Source organism: Marmota flaviventris, chromosome 17, assembly GCF_047511675.1.
Source record: "Marmota flaviventris isolate mMarFla1 chromosome 17, mMarFla1.hap1, whole genome shotgun sequence".
NCBI lineage: Eukaryota > Metazoa > Chordata > Mammalia > Rodentia > Sciuridae > Marmota > Marmota flaviventris.
Genome location: NC_092514.1, coordinates 26,292,567 through 26,317,724, shown reverse-complemented (window position 1 = coordinate 26,317,724; position 25,158 = coordinate 26,292,567). Strand labels below are relative to the sequence as shown.

The 25,158-nt window shown below is 34.0% G+C and overlaps 1 pseudogene; it reads left to right on the top strand.

The window, feature by feature from the left end:
* Nucleotides 1-704: 704 nt before the first annotated feature.
* Nucleotides 705-24,924, top strand: LOC139702488 (coiled-coil domain-containing protein 34-like; annotated as a pseudogene).
* Nucleotides 24,925-25,158: the final 234 nt, after the last annotated feature.

The window sequence follows — 25,158 nt, the reverse complement described above, 5'->3', positions numbered from 1 at the left end:
GCATATTTTAATTACATTTGTCGCCACCAAAAGATGAGGAATTTAGAGTAACAGCAGCTTTTACCCCATTGCTTAGCAAAGGTTAGAGGCTTAGCACATAATAGAGGCTTAAAAAAGTAAAAACAATTCGCAGGTGTAGACAGACTAGTTGCCTTAAGACGCCAGGCAAACAAGATGTATCAAAACACTAAAAGATTGTCCTAAACCTGCATTATTTTTTGGTAGCAGGGATGGAACCCAGGGCCCCATGCATGCTAGGCAAGCACTTTACCACTGAGCTACATCCCCAGGCCACCTAAATGTGCTTTCTTGGATACACTTGTAAAGTTAAATTACCTCACCCTCAAAAAAGCATGACCTGTTCAAGGAAATCAAGACTGGTGCATATAATCCTGACCTTATGTGTGTGTTGGGGTGGGGGGTGGGGTCGAGGGGTGGATGTTAGTCCTTAATTCTGCCTTTTTCCCTTTAAGAGGAGTTGCTTTATTCAGTAATAACGTTATTTCAAATACCAAATGGTCTGCAACACCACCTCAAAAAAAGCCCAGCCCCCCCCCCCCCCCCCAGGTGTCAGCTGGAAGAGACGCAGAATTGAATAAGTTCACAAGCAACAGGCACCTTCCAGACACAGGAAGAAGGGCAGACAGAGAGGAAGCCACGCTCTATAGGCCCAGACACAGCCCTCGTATCCTCCTTGCGTCGCCATGGCAACGCGGCACAGGGGATTGGCCGGGCCCAACGTGCGCGGGGCTTGCTGGGAGAGCATGTCCTCTCTGCAGCGCGGCCGGTTTGAACTTGGCGGGCTAGGTGCAGGATGTGTGGCAGTGGAGTGTTGCTTCTTCCCCTCCCGGCATCCTGTTCTCTCTGGACTGCAGTTCCGAGTCTGAGGCCTCCATGGCCTCCTTCTCCGTCCTCATGACGGGTCCCCGGGGGCAGAGGCTGGGGTGGTGGCGACGTCTATCTGATGGTCGCCGCTGCCTCAGAGCTGCAGCAATTCCACCATGTCACTGTTGTCTCCCCTCGGCCACCAGAGCTTCTCGTTTGACGATAAACATGGTGACGAAGAGGATGAGGAAGATGTGGACGAAGATGCCCATGACGTAGAGGCCGAGGTGTTGAGCCTGAGAGGAACGGAGTTACCAGGGCGCGCCAGGTAAACCTGAGACTGCCTGACCGATACAACCGGTCCCAAGGTTCCTTGGACCCTTCCAAGTACCTTCAGCAAACCAAAACAATCTCCTGTCTTCCACCTTAGAGGCTGAGCAGGCGCCTGCATCCTTAAATGCAGCCCTTTCTGCAGAGAGTCCTGGGCCATTTCTTAAAGATGACATGTTTTCTGATTCTTAGCCCTTTAATTGCTGCTATCTCAGTTTCCTTAAAAATGACCCGTATATAGTCTCCAACACACAAAACTGCTTCTATTTCAGGAGTTTCACGAATCCTCAAAAATCCAGATGGTGAACTGAAGAACTCTTGTCCATAATCTTAGTTCCAAAATGTGTTTTATGTAGTAGGTTGTAATAGTGTAAAGAGCTGAAGCACAGAGATTAGTCCACCACAACATGCAGAGGCAGGGTTGTGTCTCATCTGAGGACGAACTTTCAGTGGAATAGTTATTGTTGTATCAAAGAATATTTGAAGCAAAGGGATTATTAAAAACCATCATAATGTTTATTTCTACAGAGATTCAGTCAGCAAACATCTATTTTTTGCCACATATTAGTTTAGGTACTGGGGACCATAAATAAAATATACAAGATTTTATTAAATTAAAGCCCAGCTCAGTCCACTCATTTTACATGTGATAAAACTGCATCACAGAACACAAATAAAAAGTCTGACTCAAAGGCATACACCAATTTATTAGCAGATTTGGGCCTAGTAGTGAGGTAAACTGATCAGGTTCCCTCTTATACAGCATGACTATTTTAGGGTGTATAGAAATAGAAGCAAAAGGCCTATCACTGTAATAATGTAGGTCTATTTTGGGGTAAACATCATCTTCAGAAGCCAATTTACAAGTTTCTAACCATCAAACTATATAAGGAACAATACAGGAGATCTAAAAAAATGCAGACCAGAGAACCCATACTTTATGTGTAAGTGACAAGATGGCCCCTCTCTGTATAAGGAATGAATGAATGGAATGTGGAACCATCTGAAATGACCCATACATGGTTACAAAAGTTACTCTTTTAAAGATGAGAGGTATGTTGGTGAAAATGGAAACCAGGAAGAGTAACCATGCAGGCTGTCCAGGCTGCTTGAAAAAACAAGAAAGAGGCATCTCATATTAACCCCATAGACTTAGTGGTAAGAGGTAGGGTTTTAGGAGACCATTTTCAACTATGTTTTGTAGGGATTCTTTAGGACTTAGTGGGTATTAGATATTTTTAAAATGCATTTTAAAGATGTGTGAAATACCTTCTGAACATAATTAACAGGACTAAACAATGTGGACATAGTTTATCAGCCTGAGGAATAAATGACCATGAAAATCTGCAGCTCAACTACTGAGATGCTGCATTAGCTTCCACAAGCCTAAATGCTAATCAAATGGAACCTGTCAAGGGAGGAGCCAGACCTATCTATGTCTCACCCAAAGCCTGAATGAGCTAATAGGGCTAAGGCTGCCTAAGCACATTTCATTCCCCATGAGTCAAAAGAATACTGAGGATGTGGGTCTAGAAAGATTGCAGAATTTGTTAGGTCTTGTGTGTGGCAAGTGTTAGATTTTTATTAGGTACTCAATAAATGTGTGTTGAATGAATTCCTGTTTCTCCTTCCTGGAGAATAGTTAGATACCATGATTATTTTCAAATGGTTCAGAAAAACTAGCACTTCTTTTCTTTTAGAAGATGACTGTGTTCCTTTAGTTGTTGTTCTGGATAGCTTGTATGGGATGAGATGAAGGAAGGCAGCCTGAGTCATAGCCCAGCCATTGTTTTGGGCTATCAGCATCCTCTGTAGAGTACAGAGAAACCAAGAGCTCTGGGATTTTATGCCTCTCTCTGTCCCTTACTAGCTACATCTGATTGTGGCATACTAGTAGAGTAAGGCTTCTTTGAGATAGACTCAGGCATTGGCTGCACATATCTATGTGCTCAGATTTGTAGGGGTGCTGGGCCTCATACATGCCAGGCAAGCATTATGCCACTCAGTCACACCCCAATCCCTCAAGATAATTTTCAGTACAAATAGACTTATGCTTAAAAGATTGATTGACCTTCAAGTGTATTGGCTGGGATTGTGAAGATGATCAAAGATGACATCAAAACAAGATGATGAAAAGTATTTTTCTGGAGTCTTTTATAATATGCTTTGGGCCTACTGCTTATCTATTTAGTTCTTTTCTGTCTTTCATATAACTATAGTTAGGAAAGTTATGCCTTAATAAATTTCTTGTCATAAATAGCTAATTATGAAGCCTTTCTTTATTATGAGTATATCTGTAGTTTATATGCTATACATTTTGAACACATTTGCTAAAAATGTTAAGGCAGGAAGTATTTAAAGTGTTATCTAAAAAAACTGATTTGACTAATTTCTTCTTTCAACAATGTTTCATAATCTAGACCCTCAGTCAAGACATATTTGGTTTTCTTCTTTCCTTTTTTTTTCCAGTCCTGGGGATTGAATCCAAGGTGCTTTAATCTACAGCCTACTAATCTACAGCCCTAAACCTTTTTTATTTTTCCAGGCTGGCCTCAAACCTACAATCCTCCTGTCTCAGCCTCCTACATTGCTGGGATTACAGGTCTATGCTATCACAACCAGCCAAGTTCTTATTTATTCATTCATTCATTCATGTTCTTTTCTTTAAGGAACTCATGGCCTGTGGCAGAGGGGGAACCAGTGACAGGAAGCCCAAGGCAGTTAATCCAGAAGTTTTTAGAAAGTTTCCCAGACAATATAGTATCAGAATAAAATCTTGAAGGAAGAATAGGAGTTAGTTATAGTAATAATTATAATAAATGGCATAGTATGTACTTACTGAGGGCCCAGAACTATACTAAGTGCTTTGCTTCTTCATGCAGCTACTACTGTCATCTCCATTTTACAGATGAGATCTCTTTTTTAGAGAAATTTAAACATGTGCAGAAGCTAGGAAGAAGCAGATAGAGATTTTATCCCCAGGCTGTTTTACTCATGAAAGTAAGCTCTTAATCTGGCCATATGTGAAGGTAGAGGAAAGGCATTTCAGTTTTAGGCAAAAGCTGAAGAGCTCAACACCATAGTGTATTTACCAACCCACAGAAGTTCAACATGACTGAAATGTAGAGTCTGGATCACCAATTTATGAAAAGAAAGGCAGGAGTCAATTTATGGATGTCAGGCTAAGGAGTTTGGATTTCATCCTGTGCGCAAATGGGCCCTGAAGAACTTTGAGATGAGAAGTTACATGATAAAAGGATGCATTGGTAGGGGCAAATCTGGCAACAGGTTTAGAGAATGATTTAAAAGGGAAGGCTAGAGACTGTTTATGTTTGGAGTGTTTGAAAGGTTGGAGAAGAGAATCACTTGAGAAAATTGAAGGATGTAGAATTGATATGACTAGTGATTGTATGGGCATGAGGGTAGGGGGAATCAGACATGGAGGGGTAGCGGGTGGAGTCAGATCTGGATTTCTGGATTAGGTAACTGAGTGGATGGTGGTAACATTCACTTAGGATTATAAGAGGAGTAAAATTTTTCTTAGTGGGGAAGAAAGAGGGGGTGGATGCTGGAAAATGCTTAGATTTTTTTTTCAGTTGACTGAGTTCAATATCATGGAGCTGTCTATAAAATTGTTAGAAATAAGTCTAAAAAAAATCTCTAAGATAGAGATCTGGCCCAGAATAGCTGATCCAGATATCACCAGCATATAGTGATAGTTGAAGCTGAGAACAGATGAGGTCATAATGCAAGACTAAAAAGGAAAGATGTGCCTAAGAAATAATATATTAACAATGTCTCTTTTCCACTTAGAATACAAGTTCTGGAAAGACATGAATGGATGATTAAATAACATAACCCCCCCAAAAAAAAATTAGGGAAACTGAATCTATGAGGTAGAAAAAGTGGTACAAAGCAGTTGTGAGGCAATTGTTTGTTAGAAGGAACAATGTTGAAGATACACACACCTGAGTCTATATAATAAACTTGCCCCTGGAGCTATGTTGGGTACTGAACAACCTTCCTATCCATGAGTACTGATTGTTAAGTTTTCCATAAGTTTTGTGAGGCTTATGTATCCAGCCAAATCCTTCTGTTCTTTATTTACTCATATAGTTAATTTTCTGTATACCCAGAAGAGTCAGACTGACAGAAGGTACAAAGTGGAGATGAAGACAATGATAAGAGATAAACAGATTGGAGAGTCTTGTATACTCTAAGAACTGGCAAAATGTCGTCAAACAAAATATTAAATGTTGAAGGAGAGAAGGGCCACAGCAGTTGTGGGTGTAGCTCAGTTGGTACAGAGTATACTTAACATGAATGAGGCTCTGGCTTCGATTCCCAGCACTGAAAAAGAGAAGGGTATATTTTTTTCTATAGCTGTCTATTTCAAAATAATTTCAAATTTAAAGAAAAAGAATATAAAAAACTTTTGTTCATCCTTTACCCAGAATTCCTAATTATTAAATTATTTGCTTTTCATCATTCTCTCAGTATATATGTACACATTACTTTTTTTCTATGCTATATAATGGAGGAAAAGGGAAAGGTCTGCCCCAGGATCTGATTAAAGTTATGTGTATATGTGTGTATGTGGTAGTGGAGCTGTAGATATAGTTCAGGGGCATGTCCAAGGCCCTGGGTTCAACGCCTGGTACCATACACACACCTACAAAAGATTATGTGTACTAGTAGTAATTAGTGATTACTTGTATAGATAGAATTTTTAGGAATAAAAAAAATAAAATTTTAGAAATAAATAATTTCCTCAAGTGACCTTGAGGCACATAGGTTGGGCTCAAGTTATTCCATTGGGTTTTTAAATAATTTGCTTTTTGAAGGGAGTGGCATAACTAAATGAGTAAAGTAATTCAAAATTAGATTTCCTTTTCCTGGTTTTTCATATTTTTACTTTATATAATTGATTCATATGTTTTTAAAATAACAGTATTGAAAATATGTTGTTAGATTTTGTTTTCATTATATAGTTAAATGATTTTTGACTAGTAAGAGAAGTATTTCGTGTACAAGTTCTATAGTATCCTTTCTTTCATAGCAGTAAAGTTGAATCAGAAGATAACCAAGAAGAACAGAAACGGGTCCACTTAGGAGAAAGCAGCCTGACACCATGGGAGGTGTGGTTTGTTGGCAAAGAAAAAGAAGAAAGTGACCGACTACAACAGAAAACTCTAGAGGTACAACTAGACGGTATTCTTTCTATATGACACTGAGCTCACAGAGTAGAGTTGCTGTTGCAAATTAAAATGTTAATCTTATTGTTCCTGAAAACAATGTGTGTGCATTTGTTTGTATTAGTTTACTATATCAATCTTAATAAATCTAATTATAGAAGCAGTATATTCATTAGAAGAACATTCAGAAAATATAGCTAAATATAATTAAGAAAATGAAAAGCTCTTTTAATTTCAACACCTAATAATAATCTTTGTTAATATTATGGAATTTAGCCTTCTAGACTTTCTTCTATGTAAGTTTTTAAAAAATAAAAACAGTCATCTTAAGTATCCAAGAGGTTTGGTTCCAGGACTTTCTTGGATTCCAAAATACTCAATGCTCAAGTCTTTCTATATAAAGGCATTTAACGTATATATCTCCCCATCTACTTTTAATCTTTTCTAATTACTTATATCACCTAATACAATGTGAACACTACCTAAGTAGTTATTATACTGAATTGCTCACAGCATAATGACAAGAAAACAATGTGTCCCTGCTCAGTATAGGCACAATTTTTTTTGGCATATTTTCGATCTATGCTTGATTAAATCCATGGTTGCAGAACCCATGGATACAGAGGGCTGATTATATGTACAAATGTATATCTAGAGAGACATACAATAGACTTTTGCACTTAGGTAAATTCAACTATATACTCAGGAAAAGTTTTAAGAAAGAAGAGAAAAATTGAAATAAAGACAGGAATCTATTCTACCTACCAAAGAGCATGTGCCCTGGCAAGTAAATATATTTGTATAACTCGCCATCACCTAAGCTCCCTATCCAGACTCACTCTCTGATTTCTTTTCATCACAGAAATGGTGAAAGATACTTCTTGTTTTTAATGAAATAGTTTCAATCTTTTTCAATCTGTTTTTTTTGCCTGTTATATTATTAATATATTTCCATGTCATTTTAATTTTTTTTTGTATTTTTTGGAGTTGCATTGGGGATCTAACCCAAGGCTTTGTGCTTGCTAGGAAAACATGTTACCACTGAGCTATACCCCAGCCCTCATTAAATATTTTTCAACATCACTTTAAAATGATTGCTTATTATTGGCTGGGGATATAGCTCATTTGGTATAGTGCTTGCCTCTCATACACAATGCTCTGGGTTCAATCCCCAGCACCACAAAAAAAAAAAAAGAAAAAAGAAAAGAAAAAGACTGCTTATTATTAAAGTATATTTAACATGTATTAATGTATATTAAAATATAGTAAACTGGTACACTATGGTTGGATATTTTAGTTTATTCTAGTCTGTTAGTAACCATGTTATTATAAAAAAAATCATGGGAACTAAAGCTTTGTACTTTCTTTGTCCTTTATGATCTTCCTTGAAATTTTTCATATTGGTTTTGAAACTAGTTGTTATTTTTGTGATGGGTTTCTACCAGGTAGGCAATCATCTGTTCAGGAGACTTGGAATGATTCAAATGATTGTGTAAATTAGTATATTCTGGCATTTCCCTTTTACATGATACTTTGTATTCTAGAATACAAATTTATTCCTGGAAATGTACACTGTGAGAGTAGTACTTATTTCCTCTTAGCAAGCACAGGGCTTGAAAAAGACTTTGTGATTTGGTTTCAGCCAGGCTTAATAAAAGCTCTAGTTCTAGTCTTTTTACTTGCTGGTTGATCTTAGCCAATTTATTTAGATTTTATACTTCAGTTTCCCCATCTGGACAAGGTGGGAAAAATAGTACCTGTCATAGGATTTTTGTGAGGATTAAATGAAACAAAGTATAAAGATGGCTGATTTTGTTTTTTATTGGTATTGGCATTTCTATCATTGCTAGTCATAGCCTTTGGAGAAGATTTTTTTAAATTTGTTTTCAGAATTAATGTTTATTTTTGAGACCCCAGTCTCTTCCCTTTACCTCAACTTTAGATTTTAACATTACTAGTTCTTTTAACATTACTAGTTCCAATGTTTAGTGTGGCTTTTATTTTCCCTGCTTCTTTTTTTTCTTGGAGTGCTAGGGATCAAACCCAGAGCCCTGCACATGCTAGGCAAGGGTTCTACCACTGTTCATCAGTCCTTGTGTAGTGTTTTTGAAAAATATTTGTTCACAGTGAGAAATCTAATTTTTTCATGTTGAACATAAATATAAACGTATACATAGATGTATATACATATATATTTGAAAAAGTATCTTAATTTATTCAAAACATGGTATTCTTTTTTATGAAAGTCAATTATAATCTGTTAAATTGATTTTAGACTCACAACTTGGAAAACACTGGTAGAGTAAGTTAGTGGTAAAGCACAGTTCATTTGCGTTTTTTTCTAGCTACTATAGAAGTCACTTGTAAGGAGAGTCACTATCAGTGAAAGGGGGAGAATAATATTTACCTCTTATTGTTATTATGAGGTCTAAATGAATATCAGGATATGGCCTACTATATAGAAAGAATTCAATACGAGTTAGTTATTACATATGAAAGTATATAATAACTACTCTGAAGATTTGTTTCAAGAACAGTATAAAATAATAAATATAAAGCCCTTACCACAACCATTAAGCATATAGCAGGGTATAATTATTTGTATGTATTAAAGCCTTTTCATGTTTTGAGTAATTTGACATTTCTTATGGCTACTTCATTACTTAACTTTGAAGCAATTTAAGATATTTTTGAATGAATCTTGCCTGTTAGTCATGCCAAGGAATTGTAGCTATCAATCATAACATATGGGTTATCTACTCAATGTTTTGTTAGCTTATTTTGAGCTGTTATGGTCTTTATATTTTATTTCTTTTGAGTGAAAACTTTATTTAATTTTTTTTCTTTTAAAGAATACTGCTGAAAACTATTATAGCTTTCTGCAGAAATAATGTTTAACTTCTGTCATCCAAAAGTGTAAATTGGAGGTACTTCCATTGGAAGTAGGATCAGTTTGCTTTGCAGGATATAGGAGGGACATTTGGTGTTGGGGGACTGATGATATCAATAGAAAACAATGCAGAATTAGAAGATGGCTTATCATCATAAACTTTAGCCAAAATCTATTTGGATTTTCATGCCTTTCTCTTTATTTCCTAAGTCATGCTTTCCCTTATTTTTCTGTCCTTACTTACTCTATTCCCTAATTTGCTTACAAACCATGTCATTAAAAGCACAGATTTTTGACCATAAGGAATGGTTCATTTCAGATCCTTATAAAAGCTAAGAAGCATGAAGGCGAGAGAAGTAACTTTGCCAAGGTTTCGGTTAGTGGCAGAGCTGGAACTGGTATTAAGTTCTTTAGATTTCCAATTTATGTGCTTTTTATTAAGAAATATTTTAGAAATAAATAGATCAGACTCAGTATTTGCTTTTTGAACTTATTCTTGCTTTCTTATTTTCTTCCTTTAACATTTAAAGGAAATTTTTTTTCAGTACCATGCAGAGGTACTTAACCACTGAGTCACATCTCCAGTCCTTTTTTGTAGTTTATTTACAAACAGGGTCTCACTAAATTACTGGGGGCCTCACTAAGTTGCTTATTGCTTTGAACTAGTAATCCTCCTGCCTCAGCCTCTCAAGCTGCTGGGATTACTGGCAAGTGCCACCATGCCCCACTTAAAGGAAAACTTAAAGGATAGTTGAATCATTAAAAAGCTCATTTCATTCATGAATTTTATTTTAGTAACAGACATTTAAATTTGTTTTAGACATCTCTGTGAGATTGAGTTAAAAAATTGTTTTAACCCTTTATAGTTACCCTATTAAAAATGTTATACATTTGTAATAATGTTGTAATGATAAACATGGTAAACACTGAAAATTAACATTGACATTATGCAAGCTAGCATATTGGTTTTGTAGGTTATTAAATATATTTACATTTTTTATTTAAAATAATTCTTTAATTCTTCTAAGTTCTCTGTGGTCTTTGGATAATTCTAATTTTTAACATTTGACTTCACATTTTAATGTAATCTGTTCAAAATTATAAAAATTATTTATTTTGTGACTAGTCCAGGTACTTTTTTTCCTGTTATTTTTTTCAACCTCACCATTTAATATTCAGCTATTTAATTTATCAGCCCTTAAGGAAGGAGTAGGGTAGGATTTTGTGAAACTCAAAATTGTCACTTTGTTTTTTGTTTTTGTTACCTTCAATAGTAAAAAATCATTTGAAAATAGGCAAAATATATTGAAATAATGATACATGTTTAGGACCCTCTTTGGAGATTGGTTTTCCATAACCAAATGTTTACTCTATGGGAAAATAGCTATAATCCTGTTGAAATTCAGTGGTGTACCAGAAGACCATGCAGGGGCTTTTGGAAAGAAGACTCCTGCTGTATCCTGGAGGAGGCCTGCCTCCGTGGTGAACAGATGGAGCCATGCAGCATGGGAAATTCTAAGAGGAGCTAGCCTTGGAAGAGAGGGTAGTGTATGAGAATGTGATGTATATTCTGGGTAGGCAAATACTTAAATAGACATTATAAGAATACAGTACTATTCAGGTCAGTGGTAGAATTTTCTAGGTACTTTTGGATCTTTTCTTTATTATCACCTATATCAACATTAACTAAAATTTGGTATTCATAAAATAGTAATGCAACATCTTAATTTTCCCCCTTTTGAGTTACCTTTAAGACTCTTAAAAAGTATATAAATATAATCAATTATGCTTAATCATACATTTAAACTTTTCTTTAAAAGAAAATTTAGAACTGGTTTGGAAAATTTCGAATGTATAGTTGTCAGATTTATACCTAGCCTTTTACTATATGTAAATTTATACACATGTATATACACATACATACACACATGCGTATCTGCACACCCACACACACTCTGTGTGTTTCTCCTTTTACTTGTTTTCTGGCACAAGTCCAGATTGTCTTCCCCTTATAGGGTATATTGTCATAACCTTCTAGTCAATCTCCCTCAGAATAGTACTGATCATTTCAAACTCAGCCTTCAGTCTTAATAAGAGCTCTAAATCATCCCTTTTGACTTTTATTCTTCATCATAGTGTTCAATTTACTGTCTTCAAAAAACCTCTTTCTATCTAAAGAGGAAATTAGTACCACACATTAAATTAATCACCATCCCCTTCCGCATCTTTCACTTCTTTTAAAGTCATCTTCTTTCACTATTTTAAGAAACTGCTCATTTCTGACTATCCTGGTTCAAACCATTTCTCTTTGTCTTCCCTTTTTGTTCTTTTCTCCAAACTCCTTTTTTTATACCCAGTAACTCACAGTGTAGCACTTTATTCTTTGGTATATACAGAAAAGATTAGATGAGAGACTTCTAGGATTTCATCTTTCTGTGTGTGTATGTGTGTGTGTGTGTGTGTGTGTGTGTGTGTACATGCACAGTTCTTGTTAGATCAATATCAGGCACTCAATTAAAGTTTATTGAGTGAGTAATAAAGGAATAACAGCTATGAGGTAGTGAAGAATCCTATCAAGGTAGATATTTGTTTTGTGGGATATGATATTTCAAAGTTTGAAGATTTTCTAAGTGAGATAGGGCAACTATTTTCTTTGCAGTGGAATTTTAAGATCAGAAGTCATGGTAAACAAGTATCTTTTGATTAGTTATTCTAAAATGCAAAAAAAAAAATGTTCTTGGTGTAAAATTTTATCTTCATTTAAGACCCTGGAATTAACCTGAGAGTTGGAAAATTGCCCATGGAGGTAAGTATTTGGGGAGAAAGGAAAGATGGGAAGGAGAAAGGGGGACCAATGGAAGATTCATAAATGTATCTGATTATTAGTATCTAAGGAAGGAAGAAAACTAACCAGTAATTATGATTGTAGAGTCCTAGAGAAGTCTAGTTTGAACAGCTTTCTCAACTAATGCCATAATTTAGCCGATGAGTGACAGAGTGGTGGCATTCAACTTGTAGTTTTATTTGGCCATACCTTCCACATTCTTTCTCCTGAGGAAATGCCCAGATGTGTAGATTCTGGTGACAGCAAGACAGTTATATAATCTGAGGTATGAATTTGGTTTTGTTTTATATCCCAACAGCTATAAATTCTGTGAAGAAAACTCTGATTCTTTTTTTCTCTATGGAAACTGAATACCTTCTTTACATTTCTTCTTTGGTGTAACTCTGAATTAAAATTTTAATTTAGGGATTACTTAATTCCTATTCTTTATCTTCAGCAAGAATCTTGAAACTTTTTATAACTGTAAAAAAAAGTTGCAATTCTCTTGAGCTACTGCGAATAGCTTACAGTGGTGCCAAAATTTGTGTGTGGAAAAGTTGATTTCAATGAGGGTAATTTAGCTGAAATTTAGTCTAAGAAACTAGTGTTTTGCTGCCAAGCAATTATTTGCATTTCTAAAAAATGACTTATACTTTTTACCAATGCTTTCTTTCATTGTAGACTAGTTACTTAAGTAAGTTATTATCAGTAGTGGTATATATTGTATAATGGAAACTATATTCTTGTTTAATTTGGTTAAGTTCAGCCTTTTTTAAAATATGTGATTTGGGTACTTCCCTTAAACATTGTCTTTTGTTTAAATGAAATCCACAGGAATTAAATCAACAACTAGAAAAAAGAAAAAAATTGAAGAACGTGAAAAAAGAAAGAAAATTGCTGAAGAAAAGCACAAGGAATGGGTTCAGAAAAAGAATGAACAGGTGAAAAGGAAAAAAATGCATACACATATCCTAACATCTCTTTTCAAAGTCTTTCTTCCAATTAGTCCTTAGCTAGGTTTTTCTTATATTTCTCTTAGTTTCTTTCTTCTTTGGGGTTTTGCTTTTGTTTTTTACCCCTACCCTCATGAATATTTATCAAGTCTCTTGTCTTCTGCCCTTTGCCCTTTACTCTTCTTTTGTTTTTGGTACTAAGGATTGATCCGAGGCATGATTTACCACTGAACTACATCTCTGCCCTTTTTATTTTGTTTTGAAACAGGGTCTCACTAAGTTGCTGAGACTGTCTCTAACTTGCCATCCTCCTGCCTTAGTCCCCTTGAGTCACTGGGATTAAAGGCATGCACTACAGAGCCTGGATGCCCTCTAATTTTGTTCTTTTCTGTCCCTGTGAACTCTACTAGTGTCTGCCTGCATTCAGCAATTCTAAATATTTTTAAAATATTTTTAGTTGTATATGGACACAATACCTTTATTGTATTTATTTATTTTTATGTGGTGCTTAAGATGGAACCCAGCACCTCACATGTGCTAGGCAAGTGCTCTACCACTGAGCTACAATGCTAGCCCCACCAAGTCTGAATCTTTAGACTTGAATTTTTTGAGTCTTGGATTTCTATCCATTAGATGAGCAGGCAACTCCAAATGTGTACACCTAAAAAAATACCTTTGCCCCATTCCTCTTCATAGACTTTTTCCTATTATTCCTTTATTTCTATTACTTCTACTGTGTCTTCAGTCACTTAATAATAATAATAATTCTGTTGCTCCAAAACATCCCTTCCTTTACTATATATATAATTGCTGCTTCTATTTTATTTTCTGAATGGTCTCATTACTTCCTTCAACTTTATTGTTTACTTCTCCACACTAGGATATAAGTTCTTATAAGATCAGGAATTTTGCTTCTGTTTTTCAGTTCTCCAACAGCTTATCCATTACCACACATTAGAGGTACCCAGGAATATTTGTTAAATGAATAAACCCTTCCTGTATGTCTCTGCCAGATTAATCTTTGCTGAATAGATCTGACTGCTATTCCTTATGTCTAAAAATGTTTTTCATGTGCCACACCTGTACTGACTTCTGACTGAGATTTTAAAACTCTAGACTGACTAGTTAAAGAGTCTCCACTCTATTCCCTGAGCCAAAGTAGCATTTCAGGCATGTCTACCATCTATTTTCTCTTTATTCTATGCTGATTCTTTTTACAGGGATTATTTAGGGAACTCACACAAGATAATCACAGCCACCCCCAATCTTCTTGGAGTATTAGTTTTACTGGAAATTTTTTGAGAGGAAAATGTTATATTTTTATAATAAAGCAAACATAGGTATATAAAGAAGTAGACTGTAAGTTTTATTTTTATTTTATTTTTCAAAGTGTTGATCAAACCCAGGGCCTTGCATATACTAAGAGAGCACCAAATTTTTTACATTATTTTTAAGATGCAAATAAATTTCCTAGAAATCTTGAGCTTTTGGCTGTACTGCCCAGGACTCAAGAGTATGTATTCTTGAGAAATTTTGAGAATACTTATCTTCTTAGTATTTTTCATTTCCTAATTTTTACATATGGTATTTTATCAGGATGGAATCTCATCATATTCTCTGTTCTACTTTTCCATTTGTCATCTAACTCAGATTACTTCCTACATGCAGATTGGCTGTTCACATGTTAGAGATTCTTTCCTGTGAATCTTTGTTCAATTTATATTAACTTTTATAGCACTTTATCATATGGTGCTTTGTATTTTCTGTATGTTTTATAAAAAAGAAAAAAAATGGCTGTTTTGTAGTATGTATATCCCTTTGCTTTCCTTGTAATTTTAAGATCCTTAAGAACAAGAATTCTTTTTTATATTATTTTTTATCCATTACAAGGTTTATAATTCTTTGTATATAGTAAGCATTTGTTAATTGAATGAGTCAATGAATTTTCTTTTTTGCAGTGCTGGGGATCAAACCTAGGGTTTCACTCATGCTGGGTTTTACCACTGAGCTATATTCCTATTCTTCCTTTCAATTTTTTTGTTATTATTATTATTATTATTATTATTATTATTATTACTTTTTAATTTATGGTGCTAATTGAACCCATGGCCTTAAGCATGTTAGGCTAGCATGCAACCATTGAGCTATCCTTCATATCCCTACTTTCAATTTTAATACATTCTTATGTTGGATCACACATTAGAATTTTTTTTTTAAAAAGGTCTTTATTTTGTTTATTTATTTTTATATGGTGCTGAGGATCTAACCCAGTGCCTCACATGTACAAGGCAAGTGCTTCGCCACTGAGCCACAACCCCAGCCTGATACATTAGAAATTTTAAAATAACTGGGCATAGTGGCACATGCCTGTTAACTCCAACTACTTTAGAAGCTGAGATGGGAGAATCACAAAGTTGAGGCCAGTCTGGTGAATTTTCTGAGACCCTGACTCAAAATGAAATGAAAAAAGGTCTAGGGTAGGGTGTAGCTCTGTGATAGACTGCTTATCTAGCATGCACGAGGGCTTGAGTGGAATCCCTAATACTGCCCCCCAACCCCCATTTAAAAAATATTATGCTATCACTTTGTTTATATTGTGATTTTGTATGTTTAGAATTGATTTTATTATTAAAATATAACTATGAATTTAGATAAATGCTCAAATTATAGGACAAAGTTTTAAATTTTTAATTATAGTTTTTGTCCTTACCTATTGTTGAATCTGATGCCAAGTGATATTATTATGAGTATCAAATAATTTCAGTAAGTTGAAGATAACATAATCTTCATCATCCAGGCATTAGAAGGAAATTGGTTAGAGAGGTGTCTGTGTGTATGTGTGTGTGTATTATAACCATAAAAGTATTTGATCCTTACTTGGATTGTGTTTGTTTAGAAATCAATTACTATGGATTGTGTTTGTTTACTTCATCCCCAAAAGAGTACTTTGAATAAATGTCACAATCAAAATAAGTCTATATGACCATTACAAAATTTTGGTTGACACCTTTTTGAAGTTTATATAAAAATAGTTCTCCATGTATGATGTGCTCTCTCCTCTAGAAGCTTCTCTTATCTTCTAACTTCATTAAGCTAATTTTACCATGCCAATCAAACATAATTGTTGTTTTTCCTAAGAATGTAAGATGCTTCTGAGGGATATATGATATATATTCACTGTTTTAGTTAGTGGTAGTAGACCTAATCCAATTATTTTTGAGGAAAAAATTCTTTTGGGAGTAAGTGGCTTGCCATGACATAAATCACTAATTATTGAAAGCAAGATTCCATAAGGTAGAAAATGATTCAGAGATAAACCCTGAAAAATTAATTTACCTATTCTGCAGCATTCTTGTGCATGTTAAAGAATAATTGATCCCTCCTTTTTTTTTTTTTTTTCTTAAAAACTATCAGATTTCTTATTCAGCCTTAGTTACATTTACCTGTATTTGTAAAGACTGTTCTCCTGGTTCTTCTCTTCCTGTCTGGCATCTAGCTTTCTGTTTACATTTCATGGTGTGTGGTCCTCTGCTGCCTCTAGCTTCATTTTAGTTGTATCTTGGGCTGCTATTTTCTCTAAGTCATTTTCACTGTGTTTTATCAAAAAATCAGACAAAATAATTTATGTATACATTAGTAAGATTGCTTTCTTCTAATATGACTATAAATTGTGAAATTCTTTTAAAACAAATATCTTATCTCATGAGTACACTTAATATTTGTGTTGCTATGCTAAATTATTTTCCAGATTAATTTTTTACACATTAATACAAATTTTGAAAAAGACTTCTACTTTCAATGTTTTAAAAAGTTATTTAAAAATAAAATTGTTTTTAATTCTCAAAACACACTGATATTTTATTTGAAAGACTTAATTCAAATCAACAAGGTGTATGATTGATAACACTGTTATCAGTGTATCAATCATGCTTTCAACAAATGTTTACTTAGCTTTTTCTATGTGCCAAGTAGGCCCTATTAGAAGAATTAAAATAGAAAGTCAAAAACTTTAAGTAGCCAGTTGTTCATTTCTTTTACTTGTAAGAAACAAAGGTTCTTTCAGGGCACCATTTTAGAAAAGGAAGATTAATTATTGTCCTCTGTGATATAGAACCAGTGTGCTAGAAAATCCGAAGCCACTTAATGGCTGACTGCTTTCTCAGTAGCAGTGACTATTCTGACTGCCTGCTGTGCAATAAAATACACCTATTTTAAGTTTATGAGTTTGACAGATGTACATACCTGTATGATTAATAAGCACCACACTCAAGATAATACAACATTTTCATCACTCCGGAAAGTTCCCTTCACATCCAACCCCCATTCCCCTTCCCATAGCCAGCCCCAGCTCTAAATATCTTGGTTATCTTTCTATTCTGTATATAAGATTGTACTTTCTATACTTTCTTAAAAGCAGAATGAAAGAATTGTTGGACTTCTTTGTGTTGGACTTCTTTTGTTTTTAAATATATCCTGATATTTCATATGTTGTTGATTCACTTTTATTGATGAGTAGTCTCCCATGGAATAGCACAAATTGTTTATCCATTCACTAGTTGATGGTCAGTGGATTGCTTTCCATTAGGAGATATTATGAATAAAATTATCTGACCATTTATATACAAGTCTTTTGTGGACATTTGTTTTCATTTGTTTTGGGTAAATGTTTAGGAGCTGAATTGCTGGACTATGTGGTAAGAATGTGTTTATGAGAAATTGCCAAAGTATTTTCTCAGGTGCTTATACCAATTTATATTCCCATGACTATTTATGAAAGTTCCAAATATTTTACATCTTTGGCAAACCTGGTAATGTCAGTCTTTCATTTTTGTTCTTCCAGTGTGTGTATAGTATATGCCATTGTTTTAATTTTCATTTCCATGAGATCTAATGCTGTTTCGCATCTTTTTATAAGCTCATTGTATTAGTCTTTCAGGGATGCCATAACCAAATACCACAGACTTGGGTGGTTTAAACAACAGAAAATTTTCTCACATCCCAGAGACTGGAAATCAAGATGAAGGTGTCTGCAGGTTTGGATTCTCTTTAGGTCTCTGGCCTGCAGATGGCTTGTCTTCTGGCTTTTTCTCTGTGCACACATATCTTTGGTGTATTTTCCTCTTTAAAGGACTTCAGTCTTATTGGATTAAGACCTCATTTAAGTTTGATTTACTATTGGAAGGTTTTTATCTCCTCACACTGGGAGATAGGCCTTCAACATAGGAGGTGAAGGGACATAATTCAGTTTATTATACTTGTTGACCATAGTAGGCAGCATTCTACAACTGAGCTACATTTGTTGTTAGCTTCTTTTGGATTTGTTTTGTGTCAGTTTAAGTCTTTTGCCCATTTTTTGAAGGAGTTATATGACTTCTTATTAAGATATAAGAATTTGTAAGAATTCACGGTTGAGTAAAACTTAGTGGCAGAGAGCATGCTTAGCAGGCTCTGGGTTCAGTCCTCAACAAGTCTCCTTTCTCCATCAAAAGACATGTAGGAATTATTCTTTCTTTTTTCTTTTTTCTTTTTTTTTGAGATGAGGATCTTGGTGATATCACTTTGTTATCCCGGTTGACCTCAAATTCCTGGGCTTGTCAGGTGATCCTCTTGTCTGAGTCTCCCAAGTAGCTGGGAATATAGGTACATGTGACACTGGGTGAATTTTGTACATTTCTCTTCACTTTTTCTTTTCTTTTTTTAATGTGGTGCTGGGGATTGAACTCAGGGCCTCACTCAGGCTAGTCTAGCACCTATCAATGAGCTAATCCCCAGTCTTTGAATTCTTTATATATTCAGACCACAAGTCCAATGTCAGATAAATGCATTGCAAATATTTTCTCCCATTTAATTTTTTTTCTTTCTTTTTTTTTTGCCAAGGACTAAATCCAGGGATTTTTAACTACTGAGTCACATCTCCAGCCAGTTTCTTTATTTTTTGTTTTGAGACAGGTTCTTACTAAGTGGCTTAGGAGGGCCTTGCTAAGTTGCTGAGGCTGACTTTGAAATTGAAATCCTCCTGCCTCAGTCTGCTGAGTCATTGGGATTACAGGTGTATGCCATCACTCATGGCCCATTTAATTTTTCTGAATACTATATTTTAAAGAGCAGAATGATCTTCCTTCCTTCCTTCCTTCCTTCCTTCCTTCCCTGGGGATTTAACCCATGTAGACTTTACCACTTAGATATATCCCCATCCTTTTTTTTTGAGACACAATCTTGCTAAATTGTGTAGGGCCTCCCTAAGTTGCTGAGGCTGGCCTTGAACTTGTGATCCTCCTGTTTCAGCCTCCTGGGATTATAGGCACGCACCTCTGTGCCCAACTTAAAGAACACAAGTTTTAAATTTTGACAATATTCCATATTTAATTTTTTCTTTTATGGTTATGGTTTGTATGTCTTTATTTAAGAAACATTGTGTAATTCAAGAGTATAAAATATTTATCGTTTTCTTCTAGAAGTTATAACTTCAGCTTTACCTGTATGTTTATTTTGAGTTCATTTTAATATCTGGTTGAGTTAAAGGTTGGGGTTCATTCATTTGCATACATATATTCAATTGTTCCACTGTTAATTGAATAGATAATCCTTTCCCTATCAAATTACCTTCGCACTTTGTTTAAAATCAATTGACGATACACACCCCCCCCCCCACACACACATATATAGATATATTTCTGAATTCTATTCTCTTCTATTGATTTATATCCTGTATCAGCAGTAATAACTTGTTACTACAGCTCTATAATTATTGAACTTATAGTTTTTAAAAAATAGATATATAAATCAACTTTTGTCTTCTTTTCCAAACTTATTTTAGTTCCTTTGCACCTTTCTATATGTAATTCAGCATCTGATTATCAGATTTGCTAATTATGCCTGCTTGAATATTGCCTGGCACTATTGGGATTTTGTTAAATGTGTAGATCGTTTTGGAGAAAATGGCTCTTAGTAATATCAAATTTAAAATCTATGAATATGTTTTTCTTTCCATTTATTTTTCTTATTTCTCATCAGTTTTATTTAGTTTTTAATGATGGTATTATGCATCATTTGTTACATGCATTTCTAATTATTTCACATTTTGAGCTATAGAGCAGTTATCTTGCCTTGTTTCTGATATTATCTTGTAACATAAAATTAATTTGTGTAGTCATTTCGTATTATTTCTTCCTTAAATGTACATTGCAAACTACCAATGAAGCTATCAGAAGCTAGAGTACTTTGTGGTAAATTTTTAAATTTTGAATTTTTTATAATAAATGGTTATCCAGATACTATTTCTTCTTGAATTAATTTTGAGAAGTAGTATGTTTTAAGAAGTTTTGACATTTCACTTTGGTTTAAAATTTTTGGCATAACATTATTTTTAGCATTCCTCCATTTTGAAGTCTTTGTGATCTATAGTGATCTACTACTTACTGTGTGATCTTAGACAAATTACTTACCCTCTTGTGCCTTCCTTTCCTCCTTTGTAAATAGGATAATAATAGTACCTACCTCATACTGGGATTGTAAAAATCAACTGATGGTCCATATGTATAATAAAGTACATAGAATAGTGTGAGATATAGATACCAATGAAGTGTTAGTTTCTGTCATTGAAAACATTGTAGGGACTGGATGATTTCTTGCTGGTGAGGTTAGGCAGAAGAGTCATAAATCATACAGATTAAGAGAGATATATTCCAAGACCATTTTCAGTTTGTAGATTTTCTGTCAGTGAGGAGTAATTAAAACCCATTATTGTTCCATTGGCTACTGAGGTTTTGTTATGAAAAGATTCCTTTTCACAGCTATTGGCTGCACAGCAAGAAAGAAATATATCAACTTGAGGAATGGTGCAAGCCCTGATTTTCAAGACTTGCTTGTGCTGCTCAGCACTGAACAGGACATATATTGTATGTAACTGATGTTTATTAATTGGGTGTTAATTTATATTACAGTATTTTACAAGATACTTTCAGGGAAGGAATTTCTCTTTTGGGATCATCTTTCTTTTCTCCATGAAAACTGACATGTATATACATTTGTATTCCATATTCCTTTTATACCTTTCAGGTTAATTTCTAAAACTTTGATAAAGTGAACTCTCCATTCCATTATTTATTTAAAATTTAACTACAGTTGGTAGGTTATCATTTGAGTAAGGAGAAGAAAAGCATTGAGTTATATTCTATGTCAAAAATTATTTTTTTTTTCTGAAAAGGGCCAGATCTTAAACATCTCAGGTTTTCTGCCCATGCAGTCTCTGTGGCAACTATTCAACTTTGCTATTGTAGAATAAAAGAAACCATATACAAATGTATAAGCAAAATGAGTTGGCCATACTTATATAAAATATTGTTTACAAATACAGATGACCTGTGGGCCGAATTTGACATTTAGCCTTGTTTGCAAACCTCTGATCTATATAAAACAGTATACCTAAATATTTGCCCAATTATGTCCTTATATGCAATCTTCAGCAGGCATTATTCATTTGAACTCTATAACACACTTTTTGTGAATACTTATCCAAGTATTTGTATTGACAAATTGTCTATCTAGGAAATGTTTACATACATGAGGGTAAACATCCATTAAAAATACTAGGATTCAGCAGTCTAACAGATAGTAATATTTATTCACTAATTTATTTAAACAATATTTATTGAGCACCTGTTATTTACTCAGTACTATCCCAGTCACAGGTATATGTTGGTGAGCAAGATCTTTGTCAGTGTCCTAATGAAACTTACAGCCAAGCAGTAACTACCTGTTATTGACATTGAACAGGTAATTATATATTCTCATGTTATATATTCTCATAAACCACGTTGTGCCAACCACTGTTACACCACTTATTTTAAGAATAATAGAAGTTTAGAAAATTATTGCATATAACAATCCTTCCTTATGTGAGAATAATTACAGGTATTTCAATTAAAATTTCTATTTTTATTTAAGAAAAGGAAAGAAAGAGAACAAAAAATGAATAAAGAAATGGAGGGGAAAGCAGCAAAAGAACTAGAGAAAGAACATTTGCAAGAAAAAGCAAAAGAAAAATATCAAGAAAATGGTTAAAGAAAAAAATTGCTGAAGAATGTGAGAAGAAGAAGAAGAAAGAAAAGGTATTTTTATTAAAGTAGCCAGTTAGAATATATGTTTTTGGTGTTCATAGGTGCCAACTATATTTTAGAAAAAAGTATATGATTAGAAAATTGACCGTATCATAGCATAAAGATATGAAACTATCCTTACTTATATTATGCTGTCTTTAAGCTTCAAAATGAATTTGTATTTTTGGTTTCCTTACATTGAGTAATTTCAATAAGCCTATATATTTTTCAGTCATATTCAAAATTATTGTTAGTTGTTTTAAATATTTTTTCAATATACTTTTATCTAGTCATGTTACTGTATAAAAAATTACTTTAAAAAGAAGGTGGATTCCTTTCTTTTTCTTGGGTTTGATATCTTATTGTTTAGAGGAAGACACATTAATATCACATCCCTGATCATGTTCAATTTTACTCTCAAATTATAGAAATATAATTCAATATTGTGGCCAGTAAGCCATTGAGAGAGGAAACAACTGGGAGAAAAGACTCAGTAGAATTTGAATGGAAAGTTTAGTTATAGAATATCCTTGGGAATGCTTTGGTCTTGTCATTTTAAGGAAAAAGAAAAACAACAGCAAGCCAAATTACAAGAGAAAAAGGAAATAGCAGATAAAAATTTTAAAAAAGTAAACCTCGTCCAGCTGTAAAGAGCTATGGGTATGCCAATGGAAAACTTACAAGTTAGTTTTAATGTTATGTGGCTTACATAAGTATGGTTTGCAAAAGCAAATTTTATACATTTTGTTTCTTTTTCACAGAAATAGAAACTTATAAAATGGTTGTAGAACTGCAAACTTACACTTTTAAGCAATGATTTCTAACATTTGGAAATAAGTTAAATTCTCAGGAATGGAATTGTAGTTCAGTCACAGAGCATGTCCTTAGCATGCATACAGACCTGGGTTCAATTGCTAGCATCCCTGGTAGTGCTCTTACATTCTTGGATGAAAAAGCCTTACTCAGGATGTTTTTAATGGTTCATCTTGCCTACCCTTTTTCTAACCTTCTCTAAGGCAGAGCTTCCAGTGTCTTTGGCACATTATTTTTACAGGGTGGGATATAGATAGCACATGATCTAACAGAACCAATTGGCCTTTAGGCTTGGTCTGATGATAAATGGCATTGCATGTTTTTCGTTGTGCTTTAGGTTGAAAGCTCATACCTTGATGACAGCTGCCTTCACTTGTTTAAATGATTTATTATTAAAAATACTTCCATTCTGTTTTGTTCACACAATGGAACATATTCCAGACTTTGTTTTGACCATCTTGGTGAAGTGTGTGTTGACACTGCCAGGGTCTGAAAGACACATTCCTGCTGTCAGGATTAGGCCTCTCTTATATGTCATAGAGGTCATCCATTATCCATTTTAGCTACTGAGGATGGCTTCTTCGTTCTCCTTCTCCTCCTCCTCCTACCCCCACCTTCCTCCCTGCCACCCTCCCTTTCACTCTTTCTTTCTTGCTTAAAAAAAAGGTCAATAAGCAGTGATTTTAACCTAATGATTAGATAGTAAAGCTAAGACTTTAGTTGGGAATATACATATTGACTAGAAATTAATTGCTAAAACAATGTACTATTTTATTAAATTACTTTGCTTTTTAAATGAGTTTAATTCTTTTTTTATTTTATTGGTTCTCTTTAGTTACACATGACTGTAGAATTCATTTTGATATAACTAAACAAATATGGGACATACCATTCTTATGGATGTACATGATGGTGCAATTATATACATCATATGAAAATTATTTTAAATTCATTTCACTCTTTTTCTTTTCCTATCCCCATCCCTTCCCTTCATTCTAATAAGCATCATATTTGTCTACATGCTGTACTTCCCTTAAGTCTTTATTCTTTATCCTATCATTTTTATAAATTATGAAATAAAGGAATTTGTGTGCCTATAATGACCAAAGGATTGGAAGATAATTTACAGAATGTTCTACCTTCACATAGTTATTATTGTCAGGCATCACAATTTTTAAACAGTATGTTCATCAAAAGATGCTCTCTAATTAGTAATAAAATTATACTGATTCTGTGAAATCTTATTAATTTGAATAACAATAAATCAAAATTCCCTGGTTCTAAACAAAAATCTTGATTTCACTTTAACTGTATAAGCAAAATAAATTTTTCTGTAAATTTTAGTCTCTGACAAGGGGAAACTAGTTCACAAATAAGTCATTTCCTAGACAGGGTTAAGAAAATGAAGGTTTTATTCAATTTTATGGTTCTGAAATTAATTCCATATTAAAAACTTTGCAGGTATTATTATTTGCATAGATTTTAACAATATTATTTGGGTTCTCAGCATTATTTTTTGTATATGTTTTAACTATTTTTTGGCTTCTCAGAATTATCTTTTACTACATTGCTATATTTGAAAGTGTTAGTTTTTTTAAAAGTATTCAGATTAGCTTGGTGTGTCAGTGAGAGTTCGCCTTTTTGACAGTTTAACATTTTCTAGGAATTTTAAAATAAGTAATTGTTCTCAAGAAGTTTAGTTGTTTTGTTTTGTTCTGATTTTTCAATGATTGTAGGTTTTTACAGTGGAACTTCCTATCCAGAACCAGCCTTTTGTAATTCAATTCCACGGAAACCAATTCATATGCCACCTCCCAAAGAAGCTAAGGATCTATCAGGAAAGAAGAATAAAAGACCTGTGATAGGTCAGCCACACAGGTCATCTCTGGTAATTCATAAAGCCAGAAGCAATCTCTGCCTTGGAACTCTGTGCAAAATGGAAAGATAGTATATGTGGAAAATACTATGCTTTTACCTAAAGCTACTTAATTTTGAAATCAAAAAGATTTTTTACCTCTCAATCAGCAAGTTAGTACTTGATGTGATTATTTTTGTATTTTATATGGAGTCTAAATGATTAATTGAGAAAGGTATTTTTTATGTTTTGGTTTTTCTTTTAAAATTGATCTTGGCATATTGTTTTGCATGATAAATCTAACAATTTTGCTTATGTTTAGCTTGTATTAAAACCACACTGTAATACCCATAAAACCGAAATTTTTTCCTGTAT